The 15,337-nt window shown below is 37.4% G+C and overlaps 1 protein-coding gene across 4 annotated transcripts in view; it reads left to right on the top strand.

Annotated features, from left to right (window-relative positions):
* SMAD2 (SMAD family member 2) overlaps nt 1–15,337 on the top strand; it is a 98,864-nt gene that overhangs the window by 44,919 nt on the left and 38,608 nt on the right. The gene's annotated exons all lie outside the window — the stretch shown is intronic.

The following is a 15,337-nucleotide window of genomic DNA, read 5'->3' as shown; positions in this document are numbered from 1 at the left end:
ATACATGTTCCTATAAAAGTTTGAAACTACAGATTTTAAACCATCATTCTGCAGAAGTATACCTTGAAAAATTTAGGCTTTTAAGCCAGCCAGAAGTGGATGTAAATCCTGGCTGTTACCTCAATAGCTTTGTGACTTTTTGAGTTATTTAACTGCTCACATTTATTTCTTTATATGAAAATAATGGTCATGTTAATTCACTTTATAGGGTTGATATGAGTATAAATTAGATAATACATATGAAGCACTTTGAATAGTGCCAGGTACATAGCAGATGCTTAAAATAAATGTTGGCAATTTGCTTAAGTTTTCTGTAGCCAATGAAAATTTCTTAATTGTTCACTTGTATCCTTTGCTAATTTGTTAAGAACAAGGTTGTACCTAAAGCTCCTTTCTTGGTGATGGAGTGAAGGTTAAAAACTATCTGGAGGTAGGCATTTTCTTTTTTTCCATTGCCCATCCCTCAGCTGTATAATGGTGATGAAGTGAAGTATGCAGACACATGTAGTACATATACTTACAGAGACTTTATTTTTTTATTACAGCTATCAGCTCTTGATTCCTGAGGTGATATAAACTTTTAGTCTTGCTAATCATATACAAAATGGAAGGACTGATCTGTTATAAGTAGAAATAATTTTGCATGGGTGGGGCTTTCCTTGTGGCACAGTGGTTAAGAATCTACCTGCCAATGCAGGGGATACAGGTTCGATCCCTGGCCCGGGAGGATCCCACATGCCATGGAGCAGCTGGGCCTGTGGGCCACAACTACTGAGCCCACATGCCACAACTGCTGAGGCCCACGTGCCTGGAGCCTGTGCTCGGCAACACGAGAAGCCACCGCAGTGAGAAGCCCGCGCACCGCAACGCAGAGTAGCCCCTGTTTGCCGCAACTAGAGGAAGCCCGCACACAGCAACGAAGACCCAAAGCAGCCAAAAATAAATAAATAAATACATTAAAAAAAAAATAAGTAAAAACAGGAATGCTTTAGAAAAAAAAATATTTTGAATGGGTGGTTACAGATTATTCCTTAGCAGTCCGTATTTCATGAGTACATCAGTAATCGAGCTGGAGCCTCAAGTGAAGTTTCTTTTGTTGAACCCTTTCATTTTACTCAGTGTTCAGCATTGCTTATATGGGTTTCCCCAGTGACAGTCTAGATCCTACTCCTTTTGATTTGTAGAAGAAATATACTCTTTAGACAAGAAGTTCGTGAAAAATAATGAATTAATAAAACATAATGAGGCTTATTACTTTTGACACCGGTAGTTGCAGTAAACTGCTGCAGTAAATTGTGCAGATACTGTAGGGACAGTACAACTTGTTTAATGGTTTATATGCTTCTGTGGTATGAGCCTTCAAAGTCAGTGTTATTTTCTTGAGCTTAGTTCACATTACTTCTATCTCCTGATAACAAGTATACAAATAAATATACGTCCTTAATTCAAAAAGTATATTAATTAACAAACAACGTCTGTTTGAACCAAAGTTCAAAATGTTAATGTAGATTTGTGTATAAAATGCCTATACACATATATAGTTGGTAAATTGTACACTAGATTTTAAATTTTATCTTCAGTTTTCAAAGGTTTATTCTTAGATGAAAAAAAGCTTTAATGTATTGGTTTTACTGATAATTATTGTAAAAGTGATTATAGGGCAATTCTATAAGGATTTCTTCCTGGTTTACTACAAAGTCATCTGGTTAGTCCAGTGGTCAACTAATATACTATATGCCATAGAGTTTTTTTTTTTTTTTTTTTTTTTTGGCAGTTTAGTGTCCTGATGATTTTAATAGCTGTTCCAGCCTCTTTTTCCCAGATTTTTAAAATTCAGTCTGTGTAAGCAAGAAAGTTTCACAGTTGATAATCTGCCTTTAAGAAATTGTGTTTTGCTCGCCGCAACTAGAGAAAGCCCACGGGCAGCAATGAAGACCCAATGCAGCCAAAAATAAATACATAAAATAATAAAATGAAATTTTAAAAAATTTAAAAAAAAGAAATTGTGTTTCATACAAAGGATTGCAGGACTTTGCTGAGATTCTAACATGGACATGCTTGCTTATCTGTGAATTGATGCAGGGACAGCATCATAGATGACTTACGGTCTATTACATTTTATTTCAGCATAAATTTATAATCTATGTTAATTGCATTGGTGAACAATATCAAATTTTGATCAGGCAGGTAGAATTTATCTGAGACCAATTTTTGTTTTTAACCAATTAGCATGGTATTTTTTTAAAACTAAAGAGTTTTTAGACTGTCCTGAAGTCAGATAGTCAAATTTAGGAGATGTTGAGCTAATGTGTATGGGATAGTGCTATCACTGTAGTTAATTTTTTTTTTTTTTTTTTTTTTTTTTTTTGCGGTATGCGGGCCTCTCACTGTTGTGGCCTCCCCCGTTGCGGAGCACAGGCTCCAGACGCGCAGGCTCAGCGGCCATGGCTCACGGGCCCAGCCGCTCCGCGGCATATGGGATCCTCCCAGACCGGGGCACGAACCCGTATCCCCTGCATCGGCAGGCGGACTCTCAACCACTTGCGCCACCAGGGAGGCCCTGTAGTTAATTTTGTAATTAATAAAATGTAATACTTTCTTTAGGATATGTGGATTTCACCTAGCAGGTATTTTTATGAGTTTAATGTTTTCAGACCCATCCTCCTCTTCCTTACTACTTGTCAATAGCTTGGTGTTGTGCAGGTTGATACGTTTCACGTTCAAGTAATGTATAGACATTTTTGTGGACTTCTCTTAATGTTGTTTAAATGCTTATACATTTATTTATGTATTTTTGGTTGTGTTGGGTCTTCATTGCTGCGCACGGGCCTTCTCTAGTTGTGGCGAGCGGGGGCTACTCTTAGTTGCGTTGCGTGGGCTTCTTATCGCGGTGGCTTCTCTTGTTGCGGTAGGCGCACGGGCTTCAGTAGTTGTGGCACGCGGGCTCAGTAGTTGTGGTTTGCGGGCTCTAAAGTGCAGGCTCATTAGTTGGGGCTCACGGGCTTAGTTGCTCTACGGCATGTGGGATCTTCCTGGACCAGGGCTTGAACCCGTGTCCCCTGCATTGGCAGGCGGATTCTTAACCACTGTGCCACCAGGGAAGCCCTGTTTAAATGTTTAGAAACATAATTTAGTGTAAACTTATGCTTATCAAAAGGTTGATTTATACTGAGTTCTATAACCAAGAAAATTTTAACATCAAGTTAATAATTTGTTAATATTGATTTTCTGTTTCCATTGTGATTTTGCTGCTGAATGACTAAGGTTCTTTTGAGGCCAGCATACTACCATGTGCCCTGTGTTGCTAAGTTCTCTACCTCTTTTCTCTAAGCCTACTATGAAACATAATTTATTTAGCACATCCTGATATCATTTGGCCTTTTTGGAGTGATCTCATCATTTACATGTTAAGTCAATCTCTCTACTTACCTTTGGTGCTGAGGTGATTGTCAAACCCAGATCCAAACCCAGACACCCAGATGATGCAGCCGAACAAGACTAGTGCTTACCAGGTTATCCAGAATATGTGTTTAGAAGATTTATGTAAAGTTACTATTTACTCAGAATAAAAATGTAACTTAAAAAATTATTGTAGGAACCAAACAGACCCTTGCCAGTACTATATTTGAGGTGCCCAGGGATCCCCAGGTTTTAGTCACAGAAATGCTGATGTAGGTGGTGAGAAAGTAGAAGCTCAGAAAAGAAAGCTCTTGGTGGGGTGGAAAGCATTGTTGGACAAGAGTGGGCTGGAATCCTGGCCCTGCCACTTGTTAGGAATCTGACCTTGGTGAGATTGTTTTACTATCCCTCAGAGGCTCAGTTTCCTCAAATTTAAAGTGAGATAATAATGCACAGCCTGCAGGTGATTATAAGGTCCATAATATATTTAAAGTCTTACATAGTACCTGACATGTAGCAGCTAACTTATGAAGGTAATTGCTATTACATATTTCATTGGTTTTAAGATGCACATTTTTTCACTGTGGGATACATCATATAAATAAATTTGGAAGTTTTTCCTTTTAAGTTTAACACAAGATAATGTTGCATTTTAGATTTATTGAAATAAGGAATGTGCAAAAGACTTTTATAAAATAGTTACAATCAGTGCTATTTCTCTAACATTTTTCCTGTGTTTGTTTCTTTTAATATCTTTTAGGAACTGTACATACTTGCAGTTGTAACTTGCCACTCCTTGTGAACAAACTGAAAACCTGAGAGATCCATTTTCCCCACTGTTATTTAAAGTATTATGATTTAGTGTGCCTAGGAACGTTGTGGTCCAGTTTTTAATGCTATAAAAATATTAATTTAGTCACCAGATACCTTGCTTGCTAGGTGGTAGGTATACAAAGACCTTTGGGAGCTCAAGGTCTTATGGGGATTATTTTCCCCATAAATAAAAACTTTGGTTAGTAAGAATCTTTAAGGAAGAGGGAATGATTAAAACCACCTGATTTAAATCCCCTAGACTGGGCTTCCCTGGTGGCGCAGTGGTTGAGAGTCCGCCTGCCGATGCAGGGGACATGGGTTCGAGCCCTGGTCCGGGAAGATCCCACATGCCACGGAGCGGCTGGGCCCGTGAGCCATGGCCACTGAGCCTGCACGTCCGGAGCTTGTGCTCCGCAACGGGAGAGGCCACAACAGTAAGAGGCCCACGTACCGCAAAAAAAAAAAATCCCCTAGACTACTAAGTCTTAAAAATTGACCTGGTTTGCTAGGTATACCTATAAAAGAATTAGTAGTTAAGTCAAAAGGTGGCTAGGAAGGGGCTGTTGACATAAATGCATGTGGAAGAAAATGGGTACCAAAGGCCCATGTTACATAGAGAGGACATTTTGCTAGAAGAGAATAAACAGGGCTCAGGCTGGCATTTTATTATCTCCTTTAGTAATGCCCAGAGTGAGCTGAAATGACGCAGAATAGGAAATAACAGTCTGTACTTCTTAGTTATCTAAGGTTAGAAGCATATCTTTTAATAGAAATGTCAAGACGACTTGACTTACATTTTATTCTGTGGCAGTATTCTTTTGTTTGATTTGTTTAATTTGATAAAAGGCAATACATTCACATGGTTTAAAAATCTGTGTATGTTTTATGTGTACATGCATACATAAAAACAGAGCAAACAACCATCGAAAAATTTACCCTTCCCTCCCTCTCCCCACCTCAAGTAACTCCTGTTCACGGGGGGTGTGTGTGTGTGTGTGTGTCTTTCCCATATGCATGTGCAAATACTTAAAGTTTTAATTGTCCTTTTTTACACAGAATAGCTTACTAAAATATTGTACATTTTTTTTCACTTAATTTATATTTTAGAGATCTTTCCTTATCAATTCTTAGGGAACTTTATCATATACTAAATAAACATCCAAATTTTTTTGTTGCTACTTTCCATTTTGATTATTATTTCATTGTCTGAAGTTCTTCTTTTTCCTTGTTTGTATTTTTAGGTAAAATTTTCAAATAGTAAAGTACACAAATCACAATGCTTAGTAGGATTAGATCTGACAAATGCATATACAGTGTATCAAGATACAGAACATTTCAATCACCCAGAAAGTTCTTTCATCCTCTTTCCCCCTAGAGGCAACCACTGTTGCAATTTTCTTCACTTCCAGTTTGTTTTGCCCCTTCTAGAACTTTATGTAAATGGAATCATTCAGTATCTAGTCTTTCATGTTCAGCTTCTCTTGGTCAGCTAAATATTTCTGAGATTCATCCATGTTGTGTGTTCTTTTTTTTCCAGATGTTTTGCTTTTCAAGATCTTTTGCATTTCCATATACGTGTTAGATCAGCTTGTCAGTTGCTATAAAAATACCTTGCTGAAATCATGATTGCAATGGATTTGAAAAAATAGAGCAAATATTATTAGGGAATTAGGGAAAATGGACATCTTGAGTCATTTAATCTAATATATTGTATTCCTTTATATACTTAGGTTTATTTAATATCTTTCAGCAAGATTTTTAGTTGTTAGTAAACAGGTCTTACACATCTTGCATTAAATCTTTTGTCTAAGTATTTTATGTTTTTGACACCATTGTAAATGGAATTTTAATTTTCAAATAGTTTATTGCTGTAATAGAAATATAATGGATTTTTATAAGTTGTCATTAAATCCTACAACATTGCTAAATTCACTAATGAGTTCTAGATGTTGCTTCAGAGACTTTCTCTGTAAACCATTATGTCATTGTTCAGAAAAAGGGTTTTTATTCCTGCTTTATTGAGATTATTGCATATGAAAAATATAAGTTTAAGGTATACAATGTGATGATTTGATACACATATAGCAGAATGATTACCACAATTAAGTTAGTTAACACGTCCATCCCCTCACATAATTACCTTTTTGTGTGTGTGGTGGTAACTTTTAAGATCTACTTTCTTAACTTTCATATATATGATACAGTACAGCCATACCTTGGAGATACTGTGGGCTTGTTCCAGACCTCACAATAGGACAAATATCTCAATAAAGTGAATCACTAGAATTTTCTAGCTTTCCAGTCTATACAAAAAGTTATGTTTATGCTATGCTGTAGTCTGTTAAGTGTGCAATAGTATTATATCTTAAAAAATAAAAACAGTGTACATACCTTAATTTAAAAATACTTTATCGCTAAAAAAAAAAATGCTAGCCATCATCTTAGCCTTTAGTGAATGGTAGTCTTTTTGCTGATGGAGAGTCTTACCTCGATGTTCCTGGCTTCTGACTGATTAGAGTGGTGGTCCTGAAGCTTGGAGCAGCTGTGGCAATTTCTTAAAATAGGACAACACTGCAGTTTGCCACATCGGTCGACTCTTCTTTTCACGAACAGTTTCTCTGTAGCATGCAATGCTGTTTAATAGCATTTTACCCACAGTAGAACTTCTTTCAAAATTGGAGTCAGTCCTCTCAAGCCCTGCTGCTGCTTTATCAACTAAGTTTATGTCATATTCTAAATCCTTTGTTGTCATTTCAACAACCTTCACCATATCTTCACCGGGAGTAGATTCCATCTCAGGAAACCACTTTTTTTCTCATCCATCAGAAGCAAATCCTTGAAAGTCTTAGGAGATGGCAACAATTCAGTCATGTCTTCAGGCTTCACTTCTGGCTGTTTCCACCACATCTGCAGTTACTTCCTCCACTGGAGTCTTGAACCCCTCAAAGTCATCCACGAGGGTTGGAATCAAATTCTTCCAAACTCCTGTGAATGTTCTTAATGGTAGCTAGAATGGTGAATTCTTTCCAGAAGGTTTTCGATGGACTTTGCCCAGATCATCAGAGGAATCACTATCTATGGCAGCTACAGCCTTACGAAATGTATTCCGCAAATGATGAGACTTCAAAGTCAAAATTACCCCTTGATCCATGGGCTGCAGAATGGATGTTGTGTTAGCAGGCATGAAAACAACATTAATATCCTTGTACCTCTCCATCATTGCTCTTGGGTGACCAGGTGCATTGTCAGTGAGCAGTAAAAATTTGAAAGGAATCTTTTTTCTGAGCAGTAAGTCTCAACAGTGGTCTTAAGTTATTCAGTAAACTATGTTGTACTCCAGGCTTTGTCATCCAGGCATTGTTGTTCCATTTATAGAGCACAGGCAGAGTTGATTTAGCATAATTCTTAAGGACCCTAGGACCCTAGAATGGTAAATGAGCATTGGCTTTAAAGTCACCAACTGCATTAGTCCCTAATGAGAGAGTCATTAGGAGAGTCAGCCTATCCTTTAAAGCTTTGAAGCCAGGCATTGACTTCTCTCTAGCTGTGAAGTCCTAGATGGCATCTTTTTCCCATATAAGGCTGTTTTGTCTACATTGAAAGTCTGTTGTTTAGTGTAGCCACATTCATTAGTTACCTTACCTTCTAGATACCTTGGTGTCACTTCTACAGCAGCACCTTCACCTTGCACTTTGATGTTACAGAGATGACTCATCTCTTTCCTTAAACCTCATGAACGAACCTCTGCTAGCTTCAAACTTTTCTTCTGCTATTTTATCACCTCCTTTAGCCTTCACAGAGTTGAAGAAAGAGCCTTGTTTTGGATTAGGCTTTGGCTTAAGGGAGTGTTGTGGCTGGTGATTCGTATCAGCAGTAAGGCTGTTTTTGCTTTTTTTTTTTTTTTTTAATCATTTTTGTGTTCACAGGAGTAGCACTTTTAGTTTCCTTCAAGAACTTTTCTTTTGCATCCACAATTTGGCTTACTGTTTGGTGCAAGTGGCCTAGCTTTCGGCCTATCTGGGATTGCAACATAACATTCTTGATTAAGCTTAATCATTTCTAACTTTTGATTTAAAGTGAGAAATGTACGAATCTTCCTTTCACTAGAACACTCAGAGGCCATTATTGGTTTATTAATTAGCCTAATTTCAATATTGTTTTGTCTCAGGGGATAGGGAGGTGGTGGGGGTAGAGATGGCTGGAAGGTGGAGCAGTAAGAACACATACAGCATCTTAGATGGGTGTGATTCATGGTTCCCCCAAACAACTGCAATAGTAACATCAAAGATCACAGATGACCATAAAAATATAATAATAATGAAAAAGTTTGAAATATTGTGAGAATTACCAAAATGTGACATAGAAGCATGAAGTGATCAGATTCTGTTGGAAAAATGGCACCAGTAGATTTTGCTCGGCTCAGGGCAAATCTTCAATTTGTAAAAAAAAACAAAAGCAAAAACAAATACACAACATCTATGAAGCACAATAAAATGAGGTATGCCTGTATCGTTAATTATAGTCACCATGTTGTACGTTAGATCCCCAGAACTTTTAGTTCATCTTTTGACCTACATCTCCCCGTTTCCCCCATACCCCTGGCAACCACCATTCTACTCTGTATTTCTTTGAGTTTGGCTGTAAAAAAGCAGTTTTATTTCTTCCCTTTCTAATATTCTTTCTTTTTCTCGCCACTGGCTACGACCTCCAGTACAGTGTTAATTAGAACTATATCATTGTTGACTAAAATTAAGTCATTAATTTAAAATATTTCTTCTTTCTAATATAAACATTTAAGCAATAAATTCTCCTTTAGCCCCCTTTCCCCAATTTTTTATATTGTGGAGTCCTTATCATATAAAGTATTTTCTACTTTATTTTGTCATTTCTTCTTTAACCCATGGGTTACTTAGATGTATGTTGTTAATTTCCAAATATTTGGGACTTTCCTAAGTATCTTTCAATCATTGATTTTTAATTTAATTCACTTATGGCCAAAGAACATAATCTATAGGATTTCAAAGTTTTAGAATTAACTGTCCTCAGCATGTGGTCTCTCTTGTATTTTTTTAACCAAGGACGTCACAACATGTAACTCAGAAGTAAACTCAGTTTAGATCTCTGTAGATTATTCATTCATTTAACGTTCAGTTGATACCTAATAATGCAAACCATTTCTCTGAAATAGTTCATTGATCTTAGATCATTGCCTTTGACTCCAGATAATTATTGATCAGTTTCTCTTGGCTCCCAGTGTTAAATAGAGGTGCCTCAGGCCTAAAGGGAAGGCAAAGGCAGTAGTACTCTTGTCTCACTCTTACTCTGTGCTTCTGTTTAATGCCTACAGTAAGCATGGAACCTTTCTACTTTTATCTGTTTTATATAAAGGAATTCCCCATAAAGTTCACTCATTTATCAAGTATTTTTTGAGTCACTGTTATTGTGCTAGATCCTATCTTGTCCTTTGACTTTGTTCAAAAAACACTGACTATACCATAGGATCCATGGATGACTTCTCATTACATGCCATTCTTTTTTAAATACATAATGATGAAAACTGATAGAGTTCCCTTGGGAGGTCTTGAACTACATGTCCCCATACACAGAGACTAGAAGGGAAGAGAAAATTGTCCTAAGTTTGGTCTGGTTTTTTGAGTGATGTAATTTGAAAGCCATTTCTGGGAAGAAATTAGCATTTCTAGAAAAATTTAGGCAGTTTTCTAGCCTCTTCTAAAGAACCAGGCACCCACCCACCCACCCACCAGCTGATTGTCAGGCACTGTTTTGCTCTCTTTTAAATATTCCATGTGCACTTGAAGAGGATTCTATAAATGTCAGTTAGAAGGTGGTTGGTAGTATTGTGCAGCTCTTCTATGATACATAGGTTTTTTTTTTTTTTTTTTTTTTTTTTTCTTTTTGCGGTATGCGGGCCTCTCACTGTTGTGGCCTCTCCCGTTGCGGAGCACAGGCTCCGGATGCGCAGGCCCAGCGGCCATGGCTCACGGGCCCAGCCGCTCCGCGGCATATGGGATCCTCCCAGACCGGGGCACGAACCCGTATCCCCTGCATCGGCAGGCGGACTCTTAACCACTGCGCCACCAGGGAGGCCCGGTTTTTTTTTTTTTTTGGTAGTGTGACTGTCCAAAGAGTTACTGAGATTACTCTGATGGCTTATTTGTTCATTTCTTCCTTTAGATCTGTCAGTTTTTGCTTCATGTATTTTGAAACTGTATTTTTAAATGCTTACAGGATTGTTAATGTCTTCTGATGAATTGTCCCTCTTAATGTCTCTTTCTACTTTGGTAATATTCTTAGACTTGAAGTCTTATTATTTCTGGTACTATGCTTTATTAAACTTATTGCTTGTATGAACTATGTATTTCCACTCTTGTATTTTCAGCCCATCCATATATTATATTTAAAATACATCTTTTTTTGTAGACATTTTGCGTCCTGTATTCATTCTGACAAGTCTCCGGCTTATTGGAGTATGTGGTGTATTTATGTATAACGTTATCGTTGATGGGTTGGACTTACTCTTTGTTTTACTCTTTACTCTGTTTTCGGTTATCTATTTTTTGTTATTTTCTTCTTTCTTTCCTTTGGGCTTATTTTTTAGTATTTCATTTTAGTTTTCTATATGCTCTTTAGTTACTCTCTTTCGCCCTTTGTGTGTGGGGGGGGGGAGTTGCTTTCACAGCGACAATATGCATCTTTAGCTTTGCAATAATGTAGTGGTTTTTTTAAACACCTGTTGCTTCTGCTGCCATTGTCATAAATTACACTACATGCTTGTAGAGTTACAGTTTTTTTCTGTAGTTGGTCATCTCCTTTTTGTAGAAATTAAGAGATGAACAGAATATTGTCTTTTATATTTACTTACATACCTATACTTTCTAGTTTTTTTAAAAAATTTCCCCCTGATTTAGAGTTTCCATCTGTTGTCATTTCTCTTTATCCTGAAGAATTTTCCTTTAAGCATTTCTTTGTGCAAAGTCCGCTAGAAGTCTCTCAGTTTTTGTTTATCTGAACACATTTTTGTTTTGACTTCTTTTATGAAGGATATTTTTGTTGATTATAGATTTTAGGTTGAGGGTTTTTTGTTTGTTTGTTTTTTCCTTGCAGCTCCTTAAAGCTGCTGTTCCATTATCTTCTGGCTTCCATTGTTTCTGATGAGAGATTGTTATTCACGTCTTTATGCCTTTACATGTATAAATTGCTCTGCTTTGGCTGCTGTCAAAGTTAAACAAAACTGCACGTTGTTGGTTAAAAGTGGTAAAAACAGATTTTATTCAGTAACCATTCCAGCAGGGGTAAGATCTGAGCCCAATTCCAATTTGCACAGAGGTGACTGGGAGAATGAGGGAGCAGCAAGGGGTTAATGAGTGGGGTCTGGAACAGAGTCAGGGAAGTGAAAAATTACCCAAAAAGTGGGTACGAAGTTTGGTCAGTGTCCATGTGATTTAGGCCACCTGCGTCTGCTAAATGGCATTTATCGGAAGTTAGACTTCTGCCTTCCCTCAGAGGACAGACTGGAAGATGGAGACCCCATTTTTCCTGGTGATTGGTTACATTTCAAAGGAATGGTTTTCAGGTCCTCCACTCCTGAGTTGTAGGAGTCATGTATACATTTCAAAGAGACAGGAAGGATTTACAAGTTGTAAGCTTTTTAAATAGATGCGCTAGGAAAAGGAGGTCAGGGGCCTATGGACCAGTATTGGCTGGAACAAATGGTAAATTCTTTTGGCAGCCTTGCGCTTTTCCAGGCAGGAACTCAGTAGGGTCTGGGTCACACCAGGGACGAGGCCTTAACGTTGCTAGAAGCCATGTTAGAGTTTGGTCAAGTCTCTAACTGCAGGGGTTTGGATGGAGTCCTTTGTGCCAAGTTTTTATGCTTCTCACCAGCTTAAAGATTTTCTTTTCATTTTTTGTTTTTAGGAGTTTGACAGTGATATTCCCAATATGTTTTTGGTTGGTTGTTTTGTATTTAAACTGCTTGGTATTCACTGAGTTTCTTGGAAATTTAAGGTTAGTTTTTCACTGAAGTTGAAGATTTTTCAGCCATTATTATTTCAAAATTTTTTTCTTGTTTGTTCTTGCTTCCCCTCTTTCTGGGACTGCACATGTTACTGAGACTGTTTATTTTGTTATTCAGTCTTTTATTTCAGTTCTGATTAGATAATTTCTATTGATCCATCTTCAAATTCACCAACTCTTCTGTCTTCTCCAACCATCAGGTTAATTTTTATTTTCTGATTTTGTAATTTTCAGTTCTAGAGTTTTCATTTAATTTGTTTTTATAGTTTCCATTACTCAGCTGAGATTCCCATCTGTTCATTAAGTCCACGAACATATTCATAATAGTTACTTTAAAATTCTTGTCTGTTAATTCATCTTGGGGGTCTGGTTTTTTTTTTTTTTTTTTTTTCTTTTTGCGGTATGCGGGCCTCTCACTGTTGTGGCCTCTCCCGTTGCGGAGCACAGGCTCCGGATGCGCAGGCTCAGCGGCCATGGCTCACGGGCCCAGCCGCTCCGCGGCATATGGGATCCTCCCAGACCGGGGCACGAACCCGTATCCCCTGCATCGGCAGGCGGACTCTCAACCACTGCGCCACCAGGGAGGCCCCTTGGGGGTCTGTTTTTACTGGGGGTAACATTTTCTTCTTCACATGTTTAGTATTTTGTGATTTTTATACTGGATATTTGGGACAAAATATTTTAGAGACTAAATTCTCTTATCTTTCTCTGAAGAATGTTGATTTTTGTTCTAACAGATAGTTTTGGGTGACCTCAGAGTGCAAACTGCCCCTGAGAAAAAGAACAGCTGAAATCTCAGCTTAGTTCTTTCAGGCTTTCAAGCACTGGTTTTCAGCAGGCCTCCGCAGTCTCTCCCACATGCATAGTTTAAGGGTCTGGGCAGAGTTCATACTCCTATTCAGATTTTTTTTTCCCTTCGTGGCTTCCTTCATTATGGGATTTCCCCTCTCCTCTTTCCAGCCTTTCCGGCAGCCCCAAATCCACCCTCTGATTCTGCAGGTCCTTAAAACTGCTGTTTTCTGATTAAGGTCTAGTTGCCCTGTGTAGCTTACACTGTGGGGTGCCTTTGGATATAGAGCCACACAAATGCAGCTCTCATCCAGTACAGTTCCCCCCTTACAAAGGCTGACTTCCCTTCAATTTGTATCTGTTTTTGGTCTCTCTCCACTGTTATCAAATAGTTGATTTTATTATATTTTCAAATAGTTAATTTTATTATATTTTGTTCAGAGGCTCTCATTTTTATCCAAAGGAAGATTTGCCTAATTGAGGCTACTCTACTGGCAGAACCTCTATTCTGTTTTGTTTGTGTATTCTTTTGTTAATTGCATACTATTTCCATTACTTAGGATTTATAATGTGTTTCAGGATCTGGTAACGGCCAGTTTCTTCTTTGTCAGAGTTTTCCTGGTCATTCTTGTTTATTTTGATACATTATATTTCAGGTAATTTTATCAGGGTCTTAAACAATTTTTAAAAATTTTTATTGACTGCATCAAATATATAAATTTGGCAGAACTGATATCGCTATGATGTTATCTTCCTGTCTAGGAAGATGTATGTTTTTCTCTTTGCTCAGTTGATTTTTGTGTTCTTTAGTAATAATTAAAATGTTTCTTGGTGTAGTTTTGACACATTTATAATTACATTTATTCTAGGTGCTTTGTATATTTTGTTATAAATTGATTCTTTAAAAAATTCATATATAAACAAGGAAAAATTTTACTTTATAGAAGCAAATTTATTATTTTCAAATAAACCTTCCAATTTGTGTGAGAGAGATTATAATGATCAATAGAACTGAGGCTTAAATACACCCTGTGATGGCAGTGGGAAAGTGGCCGAGTTTGAGTTGGGATTTAGGTCTTTCTGCCTCTAAATCGGTTGCCTGTTTTTTAACAACTACTGCTTATTGTTCTCTGATATATTTCAAGGCTTGAATAAAGCACAACTTAAGCTCTTCATACCCTATTACATTCTGGTTCTCATGTCAGTTCCAGAGTTACTTGAGTGAAATGTTCATTTTAGTCTCATAAGAGTAGAATAGCTTCATTATCTACTCTTTTATCAATCATTTTCCTCAAATTATTTTCAAAGAGAGAAGAGTAAGATGCATACTGTTCCTTCTGAGGTTTAAATTCGGATTCATGTGACTCTAGAATTTAGTTGATTTTATTGTGTTTTAAACTACATGATGCTGTATGTTTCCAGTAGATATTTGATAAATATCCGAATTAAAGGACCATTTATGTGATGGTTGTTTAGTCAGTACATCTTTGGGAAAAAAGGAAAGGTCTGAATTATCCTCCAGTTTGGTTTTTTTCTGACTTTTGTAGTCTGAGAAGTGGAAGTTAGAAGCCTAAAAACCAAGGGAATCTGTAAAATGTCTCAGAAAGCTGCTGGAAAGTGTCTGAAAATGTATTTTTAAAAACCATCCAGTATTATACTTACTGTAGCCTCCAAAGCATGGCGTGAAATGTTTCTGCAGCCCAGTGACTGTGCAAAAGGCCCTGTAGCGCTGAAGCCCTGAAGCCCTGAAGCTCTGAAGCCCTGAAGCCCTGAAGCCCTGAAGCCCGGCAGCCCACTTGATGTGTTGTCCAGCCACAGGAAGACAGCACTTTTCACCAGTGCCCTTTGAAATGCTGATTGAGTTAGCTCATTAGCAAAGTATACACCTGGAATTTAACCAGTTGTTTAATTTGATTTTCAAAAGTTGTTTTGAAATATCTTTCTCTTCCTTTAAATTTTGATGATTTTGTAATATGTAAGAAATGGAATAGAGTTTCCGAAATTATCTTTTGACTCTAATTTTAGAAGTATGACTTATAACTGAGACCCCTTTGGCTGTCATTAGTTCCATTCCAGACTGTTTTTAAGCTCCTGTTCTTTTCTCCTTTTCTTCTCTTCTCCCACAGATGAAGTGGTGGCAGGGAAAATAGGCAGACTTATCTCTGGGCTGCCCTTGTTCTGGAAAGAAATGTGGAAGAAAAATTTTGAGGTCTTTCTGGTGTATGCCTTTCAGGTGTATTAATGAGAAAAACTGGATATAGCAACTTTGTCACATTCATACTATCTTTTATGAATTTTG

Source organism: Mesoplodon densirostris, chromosome 15 (assembly GCF_025265405.1).
Source record: "Mesoplodon densirostris isolate mMesDen1 chromosome 15, mMesDen1 primary haplotype, whole genome shotgun sequence".
Classification (NCBI taxonomy): Eukaryota; Metazoa; Chordata; class Mammalia; order Artiodactyla; family Ziphiidae; genus Mesoplodon; species Mesoplodon densirostris.
The sequence above is the reverse complement of the archived record's forward strand: the minus strand, read 5'-3'. Positions and strand labels throughout refer to the sequence as shown.